At 34.7% G+C, this 24,498-nt stretch overlaps 1 long non-coding RNA gene across 1 annotated transcript in view; it reads right to left on the bottom strand.

The window, feature by feature from the left end:
- The window catches only part of LOC118167975, a 72,955-nt gene extending 51,535 nt beyond the window's left edge, over nt 1-21,420 (bottom strand). Inside the window, exons 1-7 of the long non-coding RNA XR_004751318.1 lie at nt 21,296-21,420; nt 19,686-19,937; nt 12,445-12,591; nt 9,078-9,178; nt 5,500-5,581; nt 3,396-3,528; nt 2,789-2,946 (exon numbers count right to left, since the gene is read on the bottom strand). This is a non-coding gene — a long non-coding RNA (uncharacterized LOC118167975). The remainder of the gene's footprint in view (nt 1-2,788; nt 2,947-3,395; nt 3,529-5,499; nt 5,582-9,077; nt 9,179-12,444; nt 12,592-19,685; nt 19,938-21,295) is intronic.
- Nucleotides 21,421-24,498: the final 3,078 nt, after the last annotated feature.

Here is a 24,498-nt window from a genome sequence, read left to right as displayed (position 1 = left end):
CAAAATACAAAGCAAGTATTCTTTCTTCCCCTTTTTCTTACTAGAATTTGGCAGTCTTCCATGTTGAATTGTAGTTTGACATTCGAATATGGAAACAAAAGGAACTAATATGCCATTTGAAGTACAAAATATTCCTCTTAGAGATACATACAAGAAAAAAGTGTGAACTACTGTATGCAAGTCCTTTTCAGGGCCCAACTAGTAAGATCATAAGAATAAGAGAAGTAATTTAAAATGCTGTCAGAAGTTACGGGGATCACATTTCTACCATATAATACCTAAAACATTAAAGTTGTTCTCTTGATGCAAAGATGATACTATGCAATATCTTTCTACATGTGTTCATTCTCCAAAATTTGAGTGAAAGGAGATAATGGATCTGCAGTTTCCCTTATGTGAGCAGTTCAGATGAGAATAAGGATGGGAAGGAAGTTAGTGGCTGTTAGTTCTTAGTTAAGTCATTAGTTCCTGTACACTGAGGGAGGTACATACATCAGAATCATACAGCTCAGTTGTCCACTCATTCTTATCTAAATACCATGTTGTCTTAGCAATTTCAACCCTCCGTACCCATGGAATAGCTTGTGATAGGATTTTTTGTCGATTTGGGGTAATGTTTGCCTTTTAGAAATAGAAACGATTTTTTTTGGCCAATGGCATTTGCTGGAATGGATGAGTTTTTCACATTGCACATAGGAACTCAGGGATTAATTCAGGTAAATCATAGATGAGGTTCAGGTTATCATATCCTACCAACATCATGCATCTTGTAAATTTGTGAAAGTATCAGATGCAATGAAAAAACAGCATTTGACGCCTTGAATAAGGTGTCCCCAAAGATACAAAGGACTTGTTGTGACTGCTAAGGTAGGACATGCAGAGAAACAAGACCATTTGCTTGTCTTTGCTACCATGTATCATCGGATAACGTGCAAGTGACTAACCAGGAGGAAGGTAAGAAAGGGACTCAATGCAAGTTACAACCAGAAAAAATAAGAAAGTCTAGCTGCATAAGAATTATTGCAAACAGATTAACTTGCAATCCAATTAACCACATTCTTTGAAATCTATCCCTGTTTTCATAGAGCCCTTCCTACAAAATCCTATAGATTAGATTTTCTTTCATTGTGGCACTGACTTCATTCTGTGGTGACTCTCCATGAAAGTGTGACTGTTTCTCAGAATCAGAACCCGAACCAAACAAAACCCTAATAATGAAGCTCTGAGCTGCACATTCCCCCAAAACACTAAGCTAGAGAAGGAAACATTTAGGGCAGGATTCAATTTCTTAAATATAGACCCTTGTTGGTATTTGAGACTCCTAATGTATCTGCATTGCATAAAGGATCTGCACCTTACAGATGTAACAAGATTTGCAGGAGATTTACCGTAACCTGAAGGAGCTGGAAGCCTGATGATATATTCAAAACCTAAAAATCACACTAAACACATATGCTTTGGCAACTGAATCTCCTTTTAGAGACTCTTCAGATCACTTCTCAAAAACCAGTCTGATAAAAAGTCAACAAATGTGTTGAGCAGAACAGTTAATCAAAAAGATTTGTAAAAATAGTTGACCATCTTAGGAGGAACAGGATGATATTCACTTCATAGACCTATATTGCTGGACTAACTCCCAAAACAAAAATTCTAGGACACAGAGATAGTTTCCTCTACTAACACAATGTATACTTCATTTGCTCTTATGACAGTTTTTCATGTTTTGTAAAGAATGGCAAATTTAATTCCTACATTGGAATAGATAGAAGGATAGAAACACCTTTCCCTTATTTTTCACATCATCTTCCAGAAAGGCATTGAAAGTATTCTACGAGCTACAGAATACATTAGTCTATCAGTCTGCTCAAAAACAGCAGGAAAAGAGGATTTAACTCACTTAGTAACTTCCATAACAGAGGGAATTGCAGCAATTTTGAATTAGTTGCCACTGCTATTTAACACCAATGTTTTTGGCAATAAAATAATGTTATTAATTTATTATTTTAATATTTAATTATAGTTCAGGAAAATACTTTCCACTTTTGGTGGAAAGAAATGCATAAAGACAAAGTCAAGCATTCAACGCTTATAAACTATTTTGACTGCAGATAATCTAAATCAAATGTCTGTGTTCTCCAGGACAAGTTCTTTAGCTTAATATTCAAAAACTTATTTCAACTTTTATTCTAATAGTGAGAAATGTCTAGTGGCCTTCCATTTAAAAGGGAGCTCAAAAACATCTAAAGAATGGCATTTGTTTAGTTAACATTTTTTTTTTTTTCCCCAATTATGAAGAACTGTCAAACCAGGGCAATGTTTTCTGCCAGCTTTAAGTAGAAGTAATTCAAAACATTACTATTAATCTTTTACTTACTAAAATTAAAATACAGTCCTATATTGAAACTAACTGTCACTTAGTACTTCAGCTCAGCATGACTTTCAGGTATATAACAAAGCATTAACCATTTAAACTTAAATCTTGTGGCACAAAAGGTGTCACAATATTGATAGAAGCTATATTTCTTTATGTAATTTGTGTAATGTGAGGTTTGTAGATAAAATTGAAAAATAAATTTTCAATTATCAAACATTCTACACATCAATCTTTAAAAGAAGTGCACATAAATGTCACCCTTTTTCATTAATTTTAGGCAAAATTCATGTTTGCTTATCAGCCAGAGGGTTTTTGAGATATTTCAATAATATCCAGGAAATCAATCTTACATGAAACTGAAGGAAAACATCTAATGTCATTGAACAATAAATATCAGTTCTGTCAGTGGCTTACCTTTGAGCTGAGGCCTTAGGATGTTTCTCTTCTAGTTTCCTCACCAGTGCCACTGTCAGCTGTGTAGTCTCCCCTAGGGGATCTGCAGGCATTAAATGGGCGTCCAAAGGTCCTGAAAGTTGTTTCTGATTGGGGTTGCTGACATTTTTTTGCAGAATCTAAGAGATGAAAGTACAAGCATGCAATTTATAAATTGTTAATTAAAATAACGTGTGTCTACTTTTCCAACTAAGGCTGTTGAGCAACAGAAAATGTTAGAAATACAAATAGTTATGTCAAGATGCATCAAGAAACAAACCTAAAGAGTGATTTTTTTTCCTTTCCTTCCTTCAAAGTTACTCCATATAGAAAATAAGAAATTTCCAATTTTTTTCTAATGTGGAATATAAACTTAAATAGTTCTGAGATATAAATATATATAGAATACATGTTTATTCATTAAAATCCTGTCTGCAACTATTATTTGCTTTATATATAAACACCTTATTAAATTAAGAAATCAAATTAGGTTATTTAAGGAAATAAGTTGACTTCCACACTATTTTCCCTTTCAAAATGTGTTTTTGAAAGAACTGTCTCTGATCTGCCTCTGGCTTAATACTATGACCTCTTCTGCTGAGCTGCTGTCTATCTCCCGATGAGCTGCAGATCAGGCCCCATGGTGAATGCGGTTTTCTGTCTGGGTCACCTCCTCTTTCATTTAGTTCCTCTAGGTAGGTCAGGACAAACTCAGGGTAAGCCTGTAGGAAAGGACAGAGGCAGAGGAATACTGAAGAAAAACATCAGCTTTATCAGCAGAATCACAACAATCTAAACACCAGGAATGATGGGAAAAGTGGTCACTGATGTAGGCAATATTACAAAAGTTCCTGTGTGTAAATAACTTTGTATTTCACAAAGTTTTCAAATGTACAACTAGATAACGACCTTTTCATACGCACTCAAGTGAAAAATGTATAAAAATCTTTTATCATTATGTATCAGTTTAAGAATGAAGACTGACAGCTCTCAAAACAGGAATTCTTATAAACATGAGGAAAAAAGTGTAACCCTATATTTAGATAATTATATGTAATTAAGTGACATATTTAGGTAGGCATTTCCATGAAAGATTAAAAGAATTTTAAATGGCATATTCTAAATTAAAACATACCATATACATACATTTTTGATTGTTTTAAATCAAAGAAAATACTACTGTTTTAATTAGTAAATTAAAACATTTATGTTCTTAATACACTGTTGATCCTTGCTTACATGGCCAAATGCCCCAAACACGCCAATTTCTCAGGCTCCACAATTCTATCCAAGCAGTTGTCAAAAGTCTGTCTCCATGGGGAAATGGGAAGAATATTTTATCACTCCTGGCTCCACATAGGAGCACCCAAAAATCCAGCCTGAGCCTTTCCTGTCACAGCTCCATGCCGTTCCCTCGGGTCCTGTTGCTGTCCCCAGAGACAGAGCCTGCTCCTCCGCTCCCCTCATGAGGAAGCTGCAGGCTGCCATTAGGCCTCGCCTCACTTTCCTCTTCTCTGGACTGAACAGTTCAGGTTACTTCAGCTGCTCCTCATGTGTCTTCCCCTCTAGACCCTTCACCATCTTTGTCACCCTCCTTTGGAGGCTAATTGTTTTACATCCTTATACTGCGGTGCCCCAAACTGCACACAGTACTTGAGGTGAGGCCGCACCAGCACGGGACAGAGTGGGACAATCATTTCCCTTGAACACTCAGCAATGGTGTGATTGAGGCACATGGAAGACAATGTGCTTCACTCTTTGATACTGATCACGTTTTGAAGTCTTGCCTTAATATACATTTTATTTGATTAGGCTTTCGTTTAAAATTCTGTGAGCATCTGTACTATGTTTAATAGAAAATGTATAGATATTTACCACAAAATAGTTAGACCAAAACTAGTAACTATTCAAACACTGACAGTTAACACTAACAAATTGAAATCTGTTAACCTATTAAACTCTTAGAGTTACAGACTGAAGTGCCTCACAAGTATAGGAAAAGCCATCTTTTTCTCCGTCACGTCACTCATTAGTGTATCAACATAAACAATTTCATTTTTAAGGTAGGTATTGCTACAATACTTAAGTACCTGGACATTTTCCAAAGCCAGTTCTGCATGGACATTCCACTGATTCAGGAAAACTTCTAAGCTTGAACAGAAAGCAAAACACCTAAACTGAAATCTACTCTCACGTTCTGAGAGGACTTTTTTGTTCATATCTTAAGAACACTATGTTTAATTTGTTGTTCTGACATTATATTTTATTAGACATTTAACAATAAAGCTCAGTTTTTTAGCTTCAGCAACATCATTTTTAATTAAGCCTTCTGTCAGGCTTTTCCCATGAGTGCAGATATTTTCAATTTACGAACACATTTTCCTTTAATTTAAACCCCTTCACAGCAGCAGCAGTACAGCAGACAGTGGAGTTTTTTTATTTCTTGAGGAAAACAACTACAACTTAGCAATCAATAATATTAACTCTTCTCCTGTTTATCACCTTGACTAGACAATATATCATGAAACTTTGCTGTGCTGCTTCAGTTCCATCTGTATTTTAATTCTGATGGAATAAGCAAACTTAGATTTCTGGCGTATTTTTTAGACCTGGCTATATGAACCGTGAGCTTGGAGTCCATTTCCTTAAATAACACTCTTCCTCTACAAGAACTTTATGCTCACCTTACTTACCAGTGCTATTAAGAAAAGTGGTTCTGGTTTCTTTCTCTCTCACTTTTCACCTTTTCTCCCTGACTCCATGCCATCATTTCTTCTGTGCCAGAACAAAGCACTTGGCAGCCATGCAATGACAACAAACAGAACAAATCTAAGTTAAAATTAACACAGTAAAATGATAGTTATTAACCACAAGGGTGCTCAAACCCAGCTTGCCACATGGCACTGTGCAGCACGTTTATGCCAGTAGGCCAGACAGCATGGAAGCTGATGAGGGAGTCCTTGTTTCTGTCCGATTCTTCACAGTATCTGTAGGTCTGCATCTCCTTGGCATTAAACAGCCACTGTGGTATGCAGAACTGAAGAACACAATTAGCTTATCTTACTCACTTTCTAGAACTGAAAATTTTACTTATAAATTATCCATACCATTTACCTGAAAAAGAGTATATAACTTGACCTACCACAAATACGGGTATCATTACATTTCTAAGTTAATAAACGTTCCAGGGGGGAAATATAAAATTATTTTTTCCTTTCTAAATAAGAATGAAGAGTTTGTGAAAAAGGAAAGCAAAGTCATGATTGAATTATGGATCTATGTCTTAATAAATACCTAATGATTTTACTGTTTTTCAGTAGATAGTATTCTCTCACATAAACTATACGTTGATTGCATAGAGGAGAGTGTACATTAATGGCAAATACAGTAAGTAGCAGGTATTAAATCCAAGAAAGTGAGTTTTCTTCTCAGTCTGAATGATGTGTCACATATCATTACACTGTATTTTGCTGCTTTCCTTTATGTCAGTTTTTGTTGGCCTACATATGCTGCAACTTAAAATAACATGACACTACAAATAAAGTGAATGCAATGGGAAATATATAGAGAAATGTTTCAAACAGACCTACTGTTGTATTATTTCCCCTCTGGAAGACATACAGGCTAGAACTGAAGTATTGTAGCTGTTGTTATCAGAAACTTTGTATATTATAAGGAGAGAGGTTTCTAAACTGCAGTATTTTTTGTATTGACGTAAATAATCAGTATGCCTAATGAAATAAGGAATAGTACAGCCAACAACTGTATTTTTTTGATTATTCAAAGCATTCTAGAATAATTCCAGATAGCATACAATGCAATAGGAACATGGTCTCCATTTTATCAGTCTATTGAAGTTGTCTGAGTAATTGAGTCGAATCCAATGTCGATCTGAAAAGATGAAAAAGCGAAGTCCACTGCTAGAAAGGTATCTGGTAACGATTTCATACTGGGCAGGGTTTTTTCCCTCCCACTCCCTGCTCAGTTTTCCTAGGATTACCTCAGACAAAGGCACAATTTAAAGAATCTTCAGCAGCATGAATCACTGGATATAAAGCGCTGATATGCTAATGCAACCTAACCTTTTAATTTTTATTTTTTAGATGACAAGGCTGCTGGGAAACACACACACACCCCCTACACTTTGGTGAATACTCTTCCACCCTTCCACTGATGTCCATGGATGCTGTCCATGCAGAAAGTAATGTGTATGAACTTGCTGACCTACAAAACATCAGAACTCAAACAAGAGCTCAGGGTTCTCATCATCAGGAGCACACACTAATAAAGAGGAGCTCCTGTCAACACCGTACAAAGAAGACCATTGCGATCACACTGTCCAGATTTTTGTTGTCATTTGAAGATTTGTACTGACCGAAGTAACTAGAAAGGAACCTTTCAGCAACATATTTACACACAGGAAAATATTCTTGTTTTTAATCAATATGTTTTAAAATGTGCTATTTCCTTTAACTAATAAAAGCAAGGAAAAGAGTAACTCATTGCTATTTTGAAAGATTTCTGTTGTGTTTATTTATTTTTAAATACTTCTTGGAGGAGAAAGGATGTTTTTAAGTTTAGCATTTCTGTTTAGATCTGAAGATTTTTTTTTTCTTGTTATTGAGCACAAGTTTTTAGGACACCTGCTTTGACCGTGGATTGTTTTTTGATTTATTGATATTTATTGATATTTATTGATACTCATCCACAATAACATTAGAAACTGTTCTAAAGTATTTCCCATAGCACATTAATTTCACATAAAGGTGCTGCATGTTTTGCAATAAAAATACGATGCCTCTAACTTTGATCGAAGAACACTTCACCATTTATTAAAGTTTTTTGCCATGTTTCTTCTATAAACTAAATCCCTATATTCAATCCTTGTTAAATGTTAACAGGATGCGCTAGTAGCTTATCAAGCTTGAGCTTAAGGATCTTAAATGCTTTCCCAGAATGCATTTTAAGCCTCTATTAACAAATGAATATAAAAGCAATGAAGCAAACATCTCATTTTAGATGCCAATTGCTCTTCAGATTCCTTTCAGAGTTAGCCTCACTTCTAACTACAGACTTCTAGTTATCACAGGTTATTATACTAACTGAAGAATAAGATATATTTTCAAGATGTAATTTGAAATAATTTAAAATGTGAACTACAGTTCAAGAGAAGAAGTTTAAAAAATACAATTTCACAAGTAAAATCTTGCACTGTTTCCATTAATTTTATATTTATATTCACTTAGTCGATAAATAGAAAATACTTAGAAAACACGAACAGGAATTATTGTAGTAAGACTACAGTGCTTGCGGTGGTAAGGATTGGGGGGGGCGGCCCCCCCCCAAAGAGAATACAGTTAAAAAGAAAAACACACCCCAAAAGCCACTATTTGCCAAATGCAGAAATAATACCACACCTAACAGTAGATGGAGCCATTACTTCCTAAACTCACTACTGATAGATGCTACTTGTCTCTGTTACAAACTTGAGTACTTCAAAGAGTTGCATTTCATTTTACAAAAACACAGAAATAAATTGGCACTTACACTTCAAATAGCATGATTTCACAAGGGGGAATAAATGCTTGATTTCTGAAAACACCATGGATAAGTACCTAACAGTAAATAAAGATATGAAAAAGAAATAAGGTCTCTGCAGCTCAGCTTATTGGATAAAAGGAACATAAAATGAATCATGCATTAAGAATTTTTGAAGTGAAAATGAATTGATATATTTTTTATAGTAATGGAAACTAAATCAGAAAACCTACCTCAACCTAAACTGTTCTCTCTCTATATGATACCAAAGGCACGGGCATTTTAAAATCAGGTTCCAAATTATCACATTTGTCATTAATGACTAACAGTATTTGTATCCACAACACATTTGTTAGGAAAATGAAGATTTTTGAAAATCCTTTTCGATCTTTCATTCTTTGCTACTGGAATATAATTCAGCAGCTTACCTCAATGACATTGTTCTGACTCCAGTAAACCCAAACAGTATGCCAGAAGTGAATTATATCTTTACTATGTGTTTGGATATTTTAGATAATAAAGGACTGCTGTGGTGATTGAGTTAAACAAGAGCAATGAGTGTTCCAGGCAAGTTGATTGTCCTTAATGGCATGATCAGCACTTCTCCTTAAAAGATGCTGTTAAAAAAAAAAAAAAAAAAAAAAAAGAAAACTGTACTTAATGAACTTAATCACAATTGAGATTCTTCTAATTAAAACTGTATAAACCCTAAAGGAGCCCTAAATGATCTCACCCGATATCCTGCTCCAAAGGCTATCACAGCTTAAACCAAAGATTTAGTTACTGAAGCAAAATTGATTTCCCAGCTCAGTCTCCAAATGAAGCGGTCCAAACCTTTAGTTAAATATAGCAATTAAAAGTATTTAAAATCAGCTCATGATTCAAACCACAGAAAAATCCAGCAACTCTCCCTGATTGATTTCTTTGGACACTTTTGCGTTACAACCAACCTTTCTGGACCCATCAGAAGAGTATCTGAACAACTTGTGTACATTAGATATGCAAATTGGGAATAGCACGTTAACAAGGAGAAATTAAAAGTTTGTATTACTGTAACTAAAACAAGAAAAGCTGTCTTCCTGTCAACCTCGCAAGTTCTACAACATTAAACTTTAAATTACAATTTTATATATATTAGCTGAATAAATATCAGATTGTCATAAAACTGAAATTTATATTGTCACAGGTAGAACTGCTATAGCTAATACTACGTACAGATAACTATGTTCACCCAAATAAGTCAGATTGTTTTTTACAAGTGTGAATAGCTTCAAAAAAGCTACTGCATACATACAGGGAAAAAGATTCTGATATTTAAAACAATTTATATTCCTTCTTCCTATGCAATTTAAATAACGCATGTAACAGTTTTTCCTAAGCCTTAGGGGGAAGAATGATTTAAAAATCTATGAATTCCTCTAAAGCATAATATTCCTGCAGAATTCAAGAGTCAAAATTTCAAACAAATTTTAGTTTGTTTTGGTTTTCTTCATTTTAGTTGTCCACATTACTATATTCTCTATTAATTTTGACATTTTATAGTGCTCTTAATAGTTTTCTTTTTATTTTCATTTTTCACGTGTCAGCTGAACAGAGGTTGCTTAAGTAGATGCAATGTCATCAAGTCTTGAAATAAAAACTGTTCCTGATCAGTAGTTTCAGGGTGTTTACAAAAACACATTTCTGAAGTCACATCCTACATCAGGCAAGACAGAATTCTTTGCATTCCAATATACAGACAGTTGCTTAAGGATATATCAGCCAGCCAGGACCACGCGTGTCTGACTTGCATAACACTTACTTTAAATGAAAATAAATCAAAACTAAGTTCAGTACACAATCTTATTCATCTGGGACATGTCTTAGAAATGTCTGGCAGAGGTAGGGGTTATTTTTTCCCCCCAAGTGTCAGCAAGTGACAGATCTCAATGACACCCCATGCTATTTTTCTACAGGGAGTAACAAGAACTAGAAATACACAGACTTACTACAAATCTTGACATCTGTAACAGTCCCAGGGTATCACATCAGCCCCTTTAGGTTATTTCAATTTGATCTACATATCCATGAAAATAAAAATCAATGTGCCCAATGGTCTAGTAAAACATTCACCCTATCCTATCCAATTGTTTCTTTTCTGTGAAGCACAGGCGTAAAAGGCACAGTGACCCTCAGAGCTATGCCACTGGGAACATATCCATCTTAGCAAATGATTTCTCATGCTGAACAAGTTAATAGATATCACCTATTAAGAGAACTTTCCCCTTGATCCTACTGCAGTGGCCAAGGCCCACTGGTAAGTGAACGCTGTAAATATCGGCAGGTGCTTTTACAGGAACCATGTAGAAAGACAGCAAGTGGAGTCTTTTAAAGTCCTTGAACTATACGGAATATCATCATCAATACCTAAATTTAAGATATACATTTTACTGGTATAATCTCATCACACCACAAAGACTTCAGTTACCAATGGAGAATTTCAGAACGTTCTTAAATCCAGATGAAAAATGAGGTTTCTGCCCTTTTAAATGTTGCCTGTTTATACATGTGATTAAACAAATAATTGCCCAGAAGATTAACCTGTCCTGTTTGTCAGTGCAGGAACACACTTGTGAAAGGTTTGCTGTGGTTTGCCCTTCTCCATTACTTGTAGACCCACCCAGGGATCATTTTAAAATCTGGTGAAAGTCACAGTTGGCTCCAGAAATAGTAATCAAACCCAGAGCTCCAGTGGGCCTGCAGATGTTTCCTTCACTACATGCTTGGTACTACGTACTTGGCAGTGAATCAGCACAGCCTCTATCCTCCAGTGCATCCTCCAAAAAAAGTTTGTGAACTGCTGCTTCTAATGTACTGCTTCTACATGCTTGTAACTTCCTAACTCTATGATATGGAAAGAGTGAGAGCAAACACAGAATCAGCCTCAGAGCATTAATGTGGTAACATTTAAAATAGTCTAATAATAAGCTCATTAAGTGCTGTCTAAAGTTTTTAAGTTGACAGCTTTGCCACCTCTCCAGATACCTGCCTGAGCTCTGGTAGTCTTTTCCCCAGTTTTCTGAATAAGTTGGCTTGACTCAACATTACGTATCAGTGATTCCCTTATGAAATACGGTGCATATTTCATCAAGAAGCTATAACTTGATATCTGTTGTCCTTAGACAGTCAAAGTGAAAAAGGCCAAACACCTCAAAATTTTCTTTGTTCCACTGCTCGTTATGGCATACTCCTCATATTGCTTATGTTTGTTACATTCTTTACATTGTTGTAGATTATTAGTATGTCCTTTACATTCTTGTATTCCCCTGAAGGAATGCAGCCACTACATGCAAGCTAATTTTGCATTTCAGCGACAGACATTAACATGGATTGATGTCATGAGAAAAGGATGCAGTACTGAAGATTAGATCCATCATATTTGCTTTTCTGCGCCTGGGTTTTAAAGTCCTCTGAAATTAGCAAATATTTTTTTCTATGATGTCAGTAAGGTTTGGTAAGATTTACAGATCTTATTATGGAGTGAGTCACAGAAAACATAGCATAAAAGAGAAGCAGAGAGCAAAGTTGAAACTAAGCAAAATAACATGGGTTAGCAATGGAAGAGACCAGCACTTTGCTCTCCACTTCCCCACCTGAGGATGTTACAGAGAGCAACGAGGCTGTCTCAGCCTCCTCTTCTCCAGGCTAAACAACCCAAGTGTCCTCAGCCTCTTCTCACAGGACATGCCTTCCAGCCCTATTACCTTATTTATTGCCCTCCTCTGGATGCTTTCAAATATCTTAACATCCTGATGGCACACTTCCACTAAACTCAGATCCTTACAAGGTTAGAGGAAGAATTCAGGCTCAGAAACTATATGCAATTTTTTTTTTTAATTTTAAACTTCAAGACCATTTAAAATATTTAACATATAAGTTATTATGATTCAGTTGCAATTTGGTGACTGGCTATGAAATTGGAATTTAATTGAATATCGAATGTCAACTATAACATGAGTTATTATAAAACAGACTACTTACTATATCAGATTTAACAACTACCAAAACCAAGAATTATTGCAAATTTTCCACTACTGTGCAAAATTCCTATGTAATCTTACCTACAGAAAACCTAGTGAAGATGTAGAGTACCTTTTCTATATACTTTCATTTATGTTCATCTACAGATGTGCCACCACTGATTCCAACTGTAACTGACTGACCAGCAGCTCTGTACCACAGCTCAATTCAGAATCATTCCAGCCTTCCTATGAATGGAGAGGAAAGAAAAAAAAAAAAAAAAAAAAAGGTTTGAATAAGTTAAAAGAACCAGAAAATTCAACAATGTGTCACAAATAGAGAGGTCATTATGCCTGGATAACCCAGGATATTAACAGTTGCAGAAAGTGAAACACTATCCACAACTTAGCAGTCAATGAGCCCTGCTCAGAACCAGTGATCTTCTGTACAACAAGGGTGGCATTTTACAGTTCAGTGCAAAATGGAACAGACCCTTGATATCTTCATTTGTCCTTTTTCTGTGCATATTTCACAGTGCAACGATTTAGGGTCCATAACGTGTCACTTGTTATACTTATAACTATGGAGTTTACTTGAAATATGTATGCACAAAAAAAAAGTTCAGTGAACTGCAAAGATTGCAACAAATCTATAGCTCTGAGCCAAAGTAAAGTTTTACTCCAAGTCTGAAACAATGCTGGTTAAACATATCAAAAGTCCCATTTGAACTGCCTTTGCTTCTAATGTGTGCATTCACTACAGAAGATCACTTAAAGCTTTGCTAGAAATCAATGGCTCAAAATATTTTTTTCATTACCCTCCATTTTAAAATTGCAATAGATATATTTCAGTAGTACTGTCAAAGTACTTTATTTCCAACATTTTACTATACTGGGTATTGTAAAATAAAGAACCTTGTCAGCATTTCAGCTTTGCAAATTTCAGCCTTATTTAAAAAGCTGTAATAGAAAATGCCACTGATCATATTGCACCGTCTCGGAACATGGATAGGTTTTCCATATATTTTTTTATGAACATTTTCTGCTTGTCCATCTTTCTGCACAACTATATAATACTTCTGAATGAATGACTGATTAAGGTATCTTTGTAAAAATATCAGTCTGCAAAGATGGCTTATTATTTCTAAGAACCTGCTGTATGAGCATAGTTTACTAACTGGAAATGTTTCGGACAACATTATGCTACAGAACAGCAACCTAAACAATAATTGAAGTTTATCCTGTGTACTGTAGAGAATAATTAAAGTATTATTCATTTCAATTAAGTATGAAAATGTTTCAGCAGCATATCCAAAAACTGGGCTGAAAAATTTCAGAAGTTCTGTATCCAAATGTCACAGGCTTTTTCATCTATCTGAAGCCAGAAATTGAAACACCGTGAGAAAAGTTGTTTTTCCTTAATTGCTGACTCGACTACAGCAGAATTACAAGAAAGCATACAAAACTGCCAGTCTAATAAACTTCCCATATAAATGTATTTTTAGGCGTATTCAAAGCAGTTTTCAGACTGCCCTATTCTTACTTCAACCATGGCTTCCAGTTGTGTGCTTCATATTTAGATTGCTTTTTCTCTCTTTTTTTTTTTTTTTTTTTTTTTAATGCAAACATTAGGTGAACCTCAAGGCAGAATTTAGATGCAAAGGGAGGTGTACTTGACATGAACAAACAAAAAAAGAAATGCTTTAAACTGCAAAGATTAACGCTTCTACTGTACAAAGACCAGTGGTCCATACTCAAATATGATAAAGGTAACAGTTGTATGACGACTTGAGGCATTACGTTGTTTATCTTGCATCCTGGAATCATAACGACACCTGTATTAGAAGCCACATTCTTAGTCAAATTTATAATATGATAAATGGACAATTAGAATATGTTCAATTCCTTTTTGCCACATAGTAGAATTAAGCAGTTCAGGACATCCTAATTTCTTTGCAATAAAATAGAGAAGAGATTTAGCTTAAGTCAAAAGTCTAACAACATCCAGATCTTAAAGGATTGATCAAAAAACAATTTTTTAAAGTGTATTGTCAGTCAATCTCTCCCATATACCATAAAATAAAATACATTTAGATAAGACACAGATTTCAGCAATGGCTGTTCCCCATTATGTGGGGTGAAAAAGGAAGTTTCCATTTAGGTACATTAGAAAGAAAATTGGTCTATGAATAGCAGAATTATCTAGGTCTATGAATTCAACTACACTCTGAAAAATACATTTATACTCAACTTACTTAAAATATAAACAGCCAGAATGAGCTATTTCATTTGTCCTGTAATTCTTGACAGAAATCAAAGCTCCAAATAATAGTGTAACATTATCCCAGGCTAAAACAGCTAATTGGGTAAATTCTGCTGACTGAATGATGTGCTACTTACAGTATCACCATCTCCTTTCAGATAAATCTGCACAGCACAAGTAGTTCAAATTTAGCAATAAAGTTGGCAACACGCTAATGTACTTGAGCGTAGAAAGGCTCTGTTTTTGCCAGACCTTTGACTTGAACTTGATAGGGCTGATTTGGCATTCAGCGACTGGTTACATTCATCAAGAGGTGAAGCTTCACAACAAAGATAATGTGGTGGAAGCAATTAGTATTCGGAATATCAATAATAGGTCTTTGGCATGTGACTGTAGGCTAAGAAAGGGTTTATCAGTACCTGATATGTAATATGCTTTAAAAAGCATATTACAAAACTATTTTAATGTTATACTGAAAATCATATTTATCATCACAGAAATACTTAAAATACATATTCTAATTTATTTAATCCAAGCTGTTCTGATATTCACATATACATTTTCTAATACGTTTCAAAAACTTCAAGAAGTTAAATACACTTGTTTCTATTAAAGTGCACGGCAAAAGGACAAAAAGCAGTTTTCTCATTTTCTTTAGGAATAAATTTGGAAAGCTTAGCATTTGCTTTTCATAGCATCAGATTATTCTATGTTGTCAGTGAGGATGAGTCAAAATAGGACAACAGTAGTAGCAGTTCTGCTACAGTTCTCATTGTCTCCAACAGAATCCCTGCCAAAGAATAAAATCATTGCTCTGGGCTATATATATATATATAACATAACTGTATCGAAGATGCTGTCTCTATCCTTCCATCCAAAATTTGAATATCAACTCTCATTTGAATATGCTCCCTCTGCTGTCAGTTAAGAGAACAGAAAAACAGGGATCATTCTTGACTACCAAGGCAGTCCAGTCGTTAAAGATATATAATGTATCACAAGGAGCTGGCTCACACCTAGTTGCCTTGCTGCAGCAGAAAGGCCACAGGAAAACAGGGGGGAAAAAACAAACCCACTATTTAAAAAATAAATTTTAAAAAAGGAAAATTCATTAAGAAAATGCTTTTATTATGCTTTGGTGACCAACACAAAGCAAAAGAGTAAGTCACAGAAGCATTCATGTTGCAAAGGACCTTGTGAGTGTATCTACTCCAACATCCTGTTCAGAGCTGGGTCACCACTAATTGAAACCTAGTTCTTTATGGCGTTATCCATTATGGTCTTGGAAACCTCCAAGGATGGAGATTCCACCATGTGTTTTGGCATTTTGTTTCAATACTTAATCATGCTTAAAGGGATTTTATTTCCCCCCTCTTCTACCATTACACCTCCTCTCATTCAACTTATGACCGTTGTCTTTCATTCTGGCATTTCAGTCTGGGGCTGAATCACACGAAGGAAAAAAATAGCAATGAAATCTAATAATAAAGTGATTAATTTGACCAAGAGATTGTTTGATTAAAAGCTTCAAATCAAATAAAGCTTGCACTGACTTTTGCACTGAGCATACTTATCAACCTCAGTAATTTCCCAGAATATCTGAATAGTTGGAAACGTGTATTTTAAATGAGTGAAATTTAAAATAAGATAGGAGTGGTAACATTTTCAATTATACACAGGTTACTTTTGCTTTTTTGAGGAAATTACAGGAACTTACAGGATATTTATAAGGACAATGACTGTCATGGTAATGATTATATTAACTTCTAGTATTATTTCAACCATGCCTTTTTCAAAGTAAGATTAGTTAAAAGTTTAAAGTTATGTCTTTACATTTCCTATAACTACTGTCATCAGCTTATGCTTTCACAACCACAAGGCTAAGACACTACAATTCCCTCCAAGCACAGCAAATCTTTCTTTACCATTTGATCAGAGAACTAGAATTAAAAAAAAAAAAAGCACCACCACAAAAGCCAGCTTCCTCTGCACTCTCACTTCAGGAATGTTTCACTGGTTCAGAGTTCTCTGCAATATTGTTATGTAAATAGCAAAAATAAAAAATGGCTTACTTAAGTTATAAGCATTTTAAGATTTTTTTTTTTCATGGCAACTTGGTACAGTGGTTACACTAACGAAGAAAAAAAAAAAAAAAAGATTTTCTCCTAGCAATTAAATGAAGGAATGTATAATAATATATCATTCATGTTTTAGCCCAAGAAGTTATTGTTTCTGCAGGGTACTGATTCTCACTTTATAAAGTTCAACCTGTTTGAAATTCAAATGAATCTATAGCCTTTCCAACTCTGAATTACTGAAGCCACTGTTCTTTTCATAACGCAAACATTTGAAACGTAGAGAGAACATGAACAGTGAAAGAAGAATAAGTTCCCTGCGTTGTCCTTCATGGGCACTTTGATACCTTCTCCAGCCCACATCTAATAGAAATATTAGGAGGACTGCCCTTCTCCTCATTTCTTCCTCCACACTTGTTGGGAGCAGAGACATTACAGCTCCCATGATCTTGTGATGCAAGGAAGATCAGTCCTTTTCAGAAGTGGTAACTTCTCATTAAAAGTATGCACTTTTGCACAAAGAAGCTATTATAACAGATGTTTCACTGTATCATGCTATGGAATTAATCAGTGTTTCTGAAAACACAGGAATATGGACGCTGAGATGGACTTGGTTCCTTGAGAACACCAAACTAAAAATAACTAAGACAGATCTTCCAAAACAGATGAAATTAAAGCTTTTATAACATCATCCAAAAACATGAGAATTAAACCTTACACAAGTGTTTGCAAAGCTCAGTTCAGATCCCCATATGTTTTATGTTCATGGCTGATTTTTCACACTGTTAGAGAAGGAAGTATCACAGCCTATGGGTACAATATCTAGTGATCAGCCATAGATTAGCCAGAGGCCATAGCATCATTGGTACCAATAGCTTCAGATGGTGTTTTCCTTGGGAAGTGCCATCCTCATTTTCTCAGTAGCAAACACACAAAATACTTTGGATCAACCTAAATGTATCAAAATTGATGTTGTTTTACTTACTATTTTGCCCTATTGATGAAGTCAAAGTATAGCAATTAATACAAAACGCACTTTGGTCTTACAATGCAAAGCTATCTTTCTGTTTTATGCAGAAGAGTTGTATTGGCTTACACAAAGCTTTCACATGGAAATACCTGTGATTCATAGCAGTATATGATCCAGTGAGTCGGTTAAAGGCTCTGACTTTTCAATATTTCATTTAGTGGTTGATCACAGACCAACTCCCAGGAATACAGACAATACTGCTGTGACAATGCTTAAAGAGTCAGAAGCATGCTTCTCTTAGTCTGCTTCAAATGTTTAAAAAAATGCACAACCAGAACAATATCTACAACAAACAACAGTGGCCATAACTTTATTTTTGGAGACTTCAACATTTTCAGTTTTACAGTTTCTTCAAGACTAGCAGCCCATGACAGTCAGTTGGCGTGTTAGGAACTAACTGAGCTAGATCACTCAGAGCTGCAAAGTTGCAAAGCAGTAAAAGTTACACTGACTGTTTCATTGTGCCACACAAAACTTCTGTCAGATACATTTCAGACAGGGTACTTTCATTGCACTAACCGTTAAACAGTTTCCCTTAAACATACATAAGAAAACACCAAATTGACCTTCAATTAAAGTATAAAACCTAGAAATGGAAAAAAGAGACTGATGTATCTAACAAAAACCTACATTAAATTAAAAAAAAAAGTAAATAAGAATTAAAAAAGGTTTTGTTAATTAGTTACCTAAGTGAAAGTTTGAAATATTAAAAATATTAGGGGGAAAAAAATCAATAAAGAATGCCTGTATAATCTAATCAATAATGTAAGTAGTATGAGTTCCTTCCTCTTCTAATTTTTTTGATAGTTTTTTGATAGTGACAAACATTCGTTTTGATAACCACAGTTCAAAGCATTTATAGCAATAGGCTAAAGCTCTACTTAACATGTTCATAATTGTTCACAGTTCATAAATGGGTCTCCATCTGTTATGTTCTCTTCTATTCAAAACGTCTTGACTGGTGGTTATACATAATATGTAGCAGCACAATGGAAAACTGGACCTGAAATATCCATAGTAAACTGAAAATTTCCCAGTTGAATGAAAGAAATCAGCAACCTTTACAGATACATTTAAATCATTCCACTTTCTACAAAAGATAACCCAAAAGTGTACAGAATAACTTCTAAAACCCAGTAAGAATCGTTAAAAAAAATAAAATAAAATAAAATAAAAACGTTTTGAACTCTACAAGGGCAAAACTTATTTACCAAAATCCCACCACCCCACCCGTCACCACCCACCTTCCCCCCAAAAAAAAACAATAGCTGATGAAATGCTGAGATTGATATCACTTGATTAGTCATCTATCCCAGCTTGCTGGTTTATAGCTGATCTTTCTCAGCACCAATAAAAGAACAACAGGTTGTAATTGCCATGGTTAGCTGCAATCCCAAGCTTATGCGAAAGGATTATACATCCTGAATTCCACTCTGCTGGAAAGGTTTTACTTGGCAATAAAAGATTAGGAGTAACAGCCAGGGGCTCAGCTCTAATACCTAAACCTGAAGACATTTTAAAAGTATATACATCCAGAACATGCATCAGAGCCTTTTGTCTCTTAGTGTAATCCTCTTAGAATTTTCCTTACCTCACTGAACTTTAAGATTTTTAAAATAAAAATATATCTGGCACCTTTACTCTGAATTTAGCTTTAAAAACTGCCTTTTGAAGATATATTATAATTTATAGTGTTCATTCCAGATGCATAACTTGGATTATTTCATCCTGCTTTCTAATACCAAAGCCGATATATATATAACCAGCACATTTTTTATTATTTATTTTTTAAAAAGCTTGTATTGCTATCCCTGTCATTCTTAACAATATATCGGCACTAGCAATCTTCAGATGTTCTTGATCGTGTGGCTTTGAGATGTTGGATTACAGTGAGCTGGTAAAATATAAATAACAATGCATGATGAATAAAAATCATTTAAGTTTACTAGTATAAAAAAAACATTAAGTATATTACTATTCTGTTACCCAAATGAAGTTGCGGACAGCTTCAAGCCAGAGAAGTACTAACCGCTTCTCAGCTTCTTCTGTACGCATCCTTCTTTCATCCCACCAAGCTAGGGATCTAACTGTTCCAGTGGTGTCTGATGATTTTTACACAGTAAGAGTCAGACTGGGAATTTATCCAAAGCTGTTAGAGTTTGCATTGCAGTGATCACAGTGGCAAACTGTCTGCATAAAGACTCTTTAATCAAAAATATTTCAATTCCTGTAAAGACAAGTCAGACACAAAATGAAGTTCAGAACTGGTTTGTCCATGACTGAGGAACAGGAACAGCCAGGAGAGTCTGAAATATCCGTATCTGAGCCAATTGGGGTCTACAGCCAAGGAAGAGAAATAAGCACCAGTGAAGTGCAATTCAACAAACCTATGTAGAAATGTACTTCAAGATGAAATGAGTGGCTCTTTACAAATGTGTATTCACCTCAATTAACCATAAAGGGAATCTAGATAACTCAGTGTAAGTAACTATTTAATACTGTATGAGTTATCAGTCCTAATTCGGTACTTCATTCTTTGGGATAAACTGCCTCGATTTTACATGAGTAATGAAACTCACCTGCACCTAAATACCTAAATATTCAGTTATTAATGCACTTGAAATAAGTTAATTACTTCTGTACTGAGGCACTTTATGTAAAAAAAATGGTATTAGAATAACATGCTAAAATATTTTCTGTAAATATAAAGACATACTCCTAGTAGAGGAGCATATATCTATTTCGCTACAGCTGCTTGACTTGCATTCATTTCAGAATCTTTTATGAAATGAAATACCATTAAAATGTTTAATTGTTGGACAATACAAATTTACAGTACATTCCCAAAATTAATGAAACAGTATCTTGCTGGTTCACATACTGTAGAAAGAAAATTCAAGTCACAAAAAACAGGAAATGAGAAAGATACAAAGCAAAATAACTCTTAAGTAACATCAGTTACATTGCACTGCACCAAAAATGAATATACTGACTTCCTATTGTATAAAACAACTATTCACGTCAATCCTAGTCAAGCTGTGAAGTGCATATTAATCTGTAGACTTGGCATTTTCTGGGATTCCTGTACAAGCTTCCCCAGCTAAGAGTAAACAATGACAAACATTCATTTTAAGAACTTTGGAAAGGATATATTTTCTTTAACAATTGTTTTCTCATACGAATTCCATTTGGGTCTCATATTGCTATTTAGAAAACAGAGTAAGTGTACCAATAGTACACATTTATAGGTCTTTTATTAAGGTAGCTTATTCAGCACAAAGCAAAAGTAAACTCAAATCATAAAACTCAAATGCTCCAGTTAAAGCAGAACAAAGAAGAAAAACAGAGATGATCTAATTCTGTTTTTGCTTTGACCCCAAGTGTAGCATAAAACAGTCCTCAGACTGTTCCAAACAATCACAGTGATAATGACTGCAGGGATTATAAGAGCAGAGCAATGTTGCAGACATTTTCTCTCTCAGCCACAATTCTAACATCCTCTAAATTGCACGCCTTAGAGAAGAAGAGAGAACGATGGTGAGCCAGTTTTCTAACAACATATCTCTAGGGGAATGCAAGGTTTACCTGCAGGCTTGGAATTTTGCTGTGAACTCCGATGAGGGGAGGCTTTCCCCTAGTATTTGTAACAGATATCAAATAGAGTATGTTCCATTTTCTGAAGTTTCTACTTTTTCCCCTGTGAAAAGATGGCATTATCTTATATGAACACAAAAACAAATTAATTTTATCTTGACATACATTTCTGAGGTTTTCTTCACAGAATAAACTTGGATTCAGTACTCATACATGAGCCAGCCCACAGGAAAAGCTGTGCAGTCACAGTGAATCTTTACTTGGTCAAAACTAAGCATAGAAGAGATGAAGGACAGTAGGGGGGGGAAAGAGATGTACAAGCAAAAGTTGTAACTAGTTACAGATGCACACTAGCATTGCATTAAATAATTGTATAAAAGCCATTGCAAAGAATTTGATAATGGAAACCTCAACTGTTCTCCAGGAAGTAAGCCAGTGAGCAAGAGCAATGAAAAGCTTGTAAGACATCAGACTATTATGGTTGTGGATCACTGACTTTCCAGGCCAGTATTTCAGAATTAACACTCACATACAATAATGAAAATACAGAAACTAAATCTGCAAGCACTTACACTTACGCCTGCTTTGAGCACGTAAGCAACCTCCTTAAGTTGAAGGAAGGCACTCATATGTTTCATGCAGACTACTCGGAACTTGAACATGCAAGCACTTATGGGATCAAGCTTATCCATGGGACAAAAGTGCATGTACAGCACTACGAAACACAAGCAGCTTCTGATTTTGCATGTCAGCTATTTTTAAGGTACGTTTTAATAGATACCAAAACAAGTGCCCTTCATTTTTATTTTCATTTTCCAAAATTGATACAGTCTATTATATTTTTGTGGACAAGAATGAAGATACTTGTTTTCGGACACATCCTGTTATATAAGGAGGAAGAAAAATATTTAATAATTTGTATTCCTGTTCAAACTACGAAGAACTAATGATAATGTTATATTGTTATCAAGCAGCACGTTTCTAGGTTGATTTGCAAGGCTAGCTTTTCAGTGTTTAAATTTCCTTTAAATCATTCCTCCCCACACTTTCTGCCTAAGCCTGATTATTTTATTATTTCAGAGAACTTTGACCAAGCAGGAGTTAATACACTTGTCACATCCAATCAGCAGATAAACATTAGGATACAGAAAAGTTTCATAAACAAACTGTGATACCACTGTTTTCAGCTGGAGATATTCTGTCAAAGGTCAACCTCAGAACACAATTTAAGGGAGATCTGGAAATAGAAATAACATGAAGGCTGACCTTTGAGTGAAATCAAACAGCTGTAAAAAACAGTAATGAGATTATATATACACAGTGTAACAATGAAAGTTCTGCAGAATGAATTAAAAGAGGAAATGCTAACACCTATATTTCACTTCTATATGTCGGACAGAAAGTTAATCTCACAACCACTTGCTGGTATTAGTTCAGGTACTTCCACCTCAGACACTAATTCTCTCCGCAGCCAGCTTTTTGTCTTTATTAACCTATAGGTCATAGACACTACTCACACTGAATTATCCTTTTAGTACTAGCTTTTCTAGTGACATAAACAAGAACTACTTGGAAAAAAAAGATACTGGAAATATATGATCATCTTTACTGCTCTGCAATTATAGCCATTATAAAAAGTCTTCAGATAAAATATGAAGAAATTAGGCATGCGTAAATATTATTTAACTAAACTACAATGCTGAAATATCCACCCAAAGATGAGTTACTAGTAGATGATACAGCTATATATCTGAGAGCATTCAATCTGTTAGAAAATGAAATTGAGAACAAAATATTCTCTTTTAAATACGGGATATCGTAAGAGACTTGTCTTGAAAATTCATATGATTATTTTTGGATACAAATCACGTTTTCCAGATAAACTAGAGAAAATATGATTTTGTATGTCTTTTCCTCCAACATTTTCCGCTGTGTACATTTAACAGCATTTTGTGCATAACGAGTTTCTAATACACAGATTTATTTTCATGTTGTTAGCTTGGGTCTTTGAGACAGATAATCAGAAATCAAGGTTAGCAGTTTGCTTATTTTTTTAATTTTTATTTTAAAACTGCAGGGGTACTGAGCAAGCAGCTCAACTTGAAAAATAAACTACTTTTAATTAACTCTGGCACCATCACCCAATATTAGTTGTCTGACTTTTTAATAAGAATTCTGTAATTGACTGGAATTTAACTTTGTAACATTGTAAAAGAGACACACAGCAGTCAGACTGTGCAATAAAATGGTATTGGCACAATGCTACTGCTCTTCTAAGGAAATCCATTGGTTGACAGAAAAAAGAGAACTGCTTTTGAAATCTGACTGCTATAGCTATTCATTATTAATTATCATGCAATAGCCCACCTTCCCTTTTTCATTAAATTACAAATGAGTATGTCCTATTAGTTTAAAGCTGGTTATAAGAATGACAAAAACAACCATTCTCTGATGTATGAAATATGGTCAAATTGGGCATAGATAAAATAATAAAGATATGAGTAAAACAAATGGAATAATTTGTTTCAGTTAAAATCTTTTCTGAATAATGACTGGAAGAATTGCCACTTTATTATCATTTTACTTATTTTCGTATTTTTCATCAATCCTCAACATACCTGGGATATAGATTTAGCACAGGCATTTTCTAAATCAATTAGCTTGATCACTGGTGCAATCAAACATCCAGGTCACAGCCAGATTTTTCAAGTTAACTCATGTCTTAAGGATTTAGACAGGTGTCTAGTAGCTTATTCAAAAGTGCATAGTCACTTAAAATATTTTAACAGATGCAAACGTTTCAAGGTGATTCTGAAAAAAAAAAAAAAAAAAAAAAAAAAAGCAAGCATCTGATCTCACCTTTTAGTTCCCCAAACCCTTTAATTCTTAGTGCGCCATTTTCATTTAAATATTTTACAAAATGAATAATTTGCTTGTTTCTTGCGCATTCTAAACATGTTTCCATTCTATATTTTAAGAATTTAACATAGCTTTGAATATCTTCATTAGAAAGTCTTAAAACACTAATGCAAAAAAAAAAGAAAAACACAACAATGAATGTAACTCAGTCTTCACTTCTTGTTTGAGAGATGAATCCAGAAGTTTCCTGTCATTATATGCATAATTTCCTGATACTTCAACATGATCACAACAGATAGCATGGCAATGAATAAACAGCACAGCCATTTTTCATG

This window comes from Oxyura jamaicensis, chromosome 5 (assembly GCF_011077185.1).
Source record: "Oxyura jamaicensis isolate SHBP4307 breed ruddy duck chromosome 5, BPBGC_Ojam_1.0, whole genome shotgun sequence".
Taxonomy (NCBI): domain Eukaryota; kingdom Metazoa; phylum Chordata; class Aves; order Anseriformes; family Anatidae; genus Oxyura; species Oxyura jamaicensis.
The sequence above is the reverse complement of the archived record's forward strand: the minus strand, read 5'-3'. Positions and strand labels throughout refer to the sequence as shown.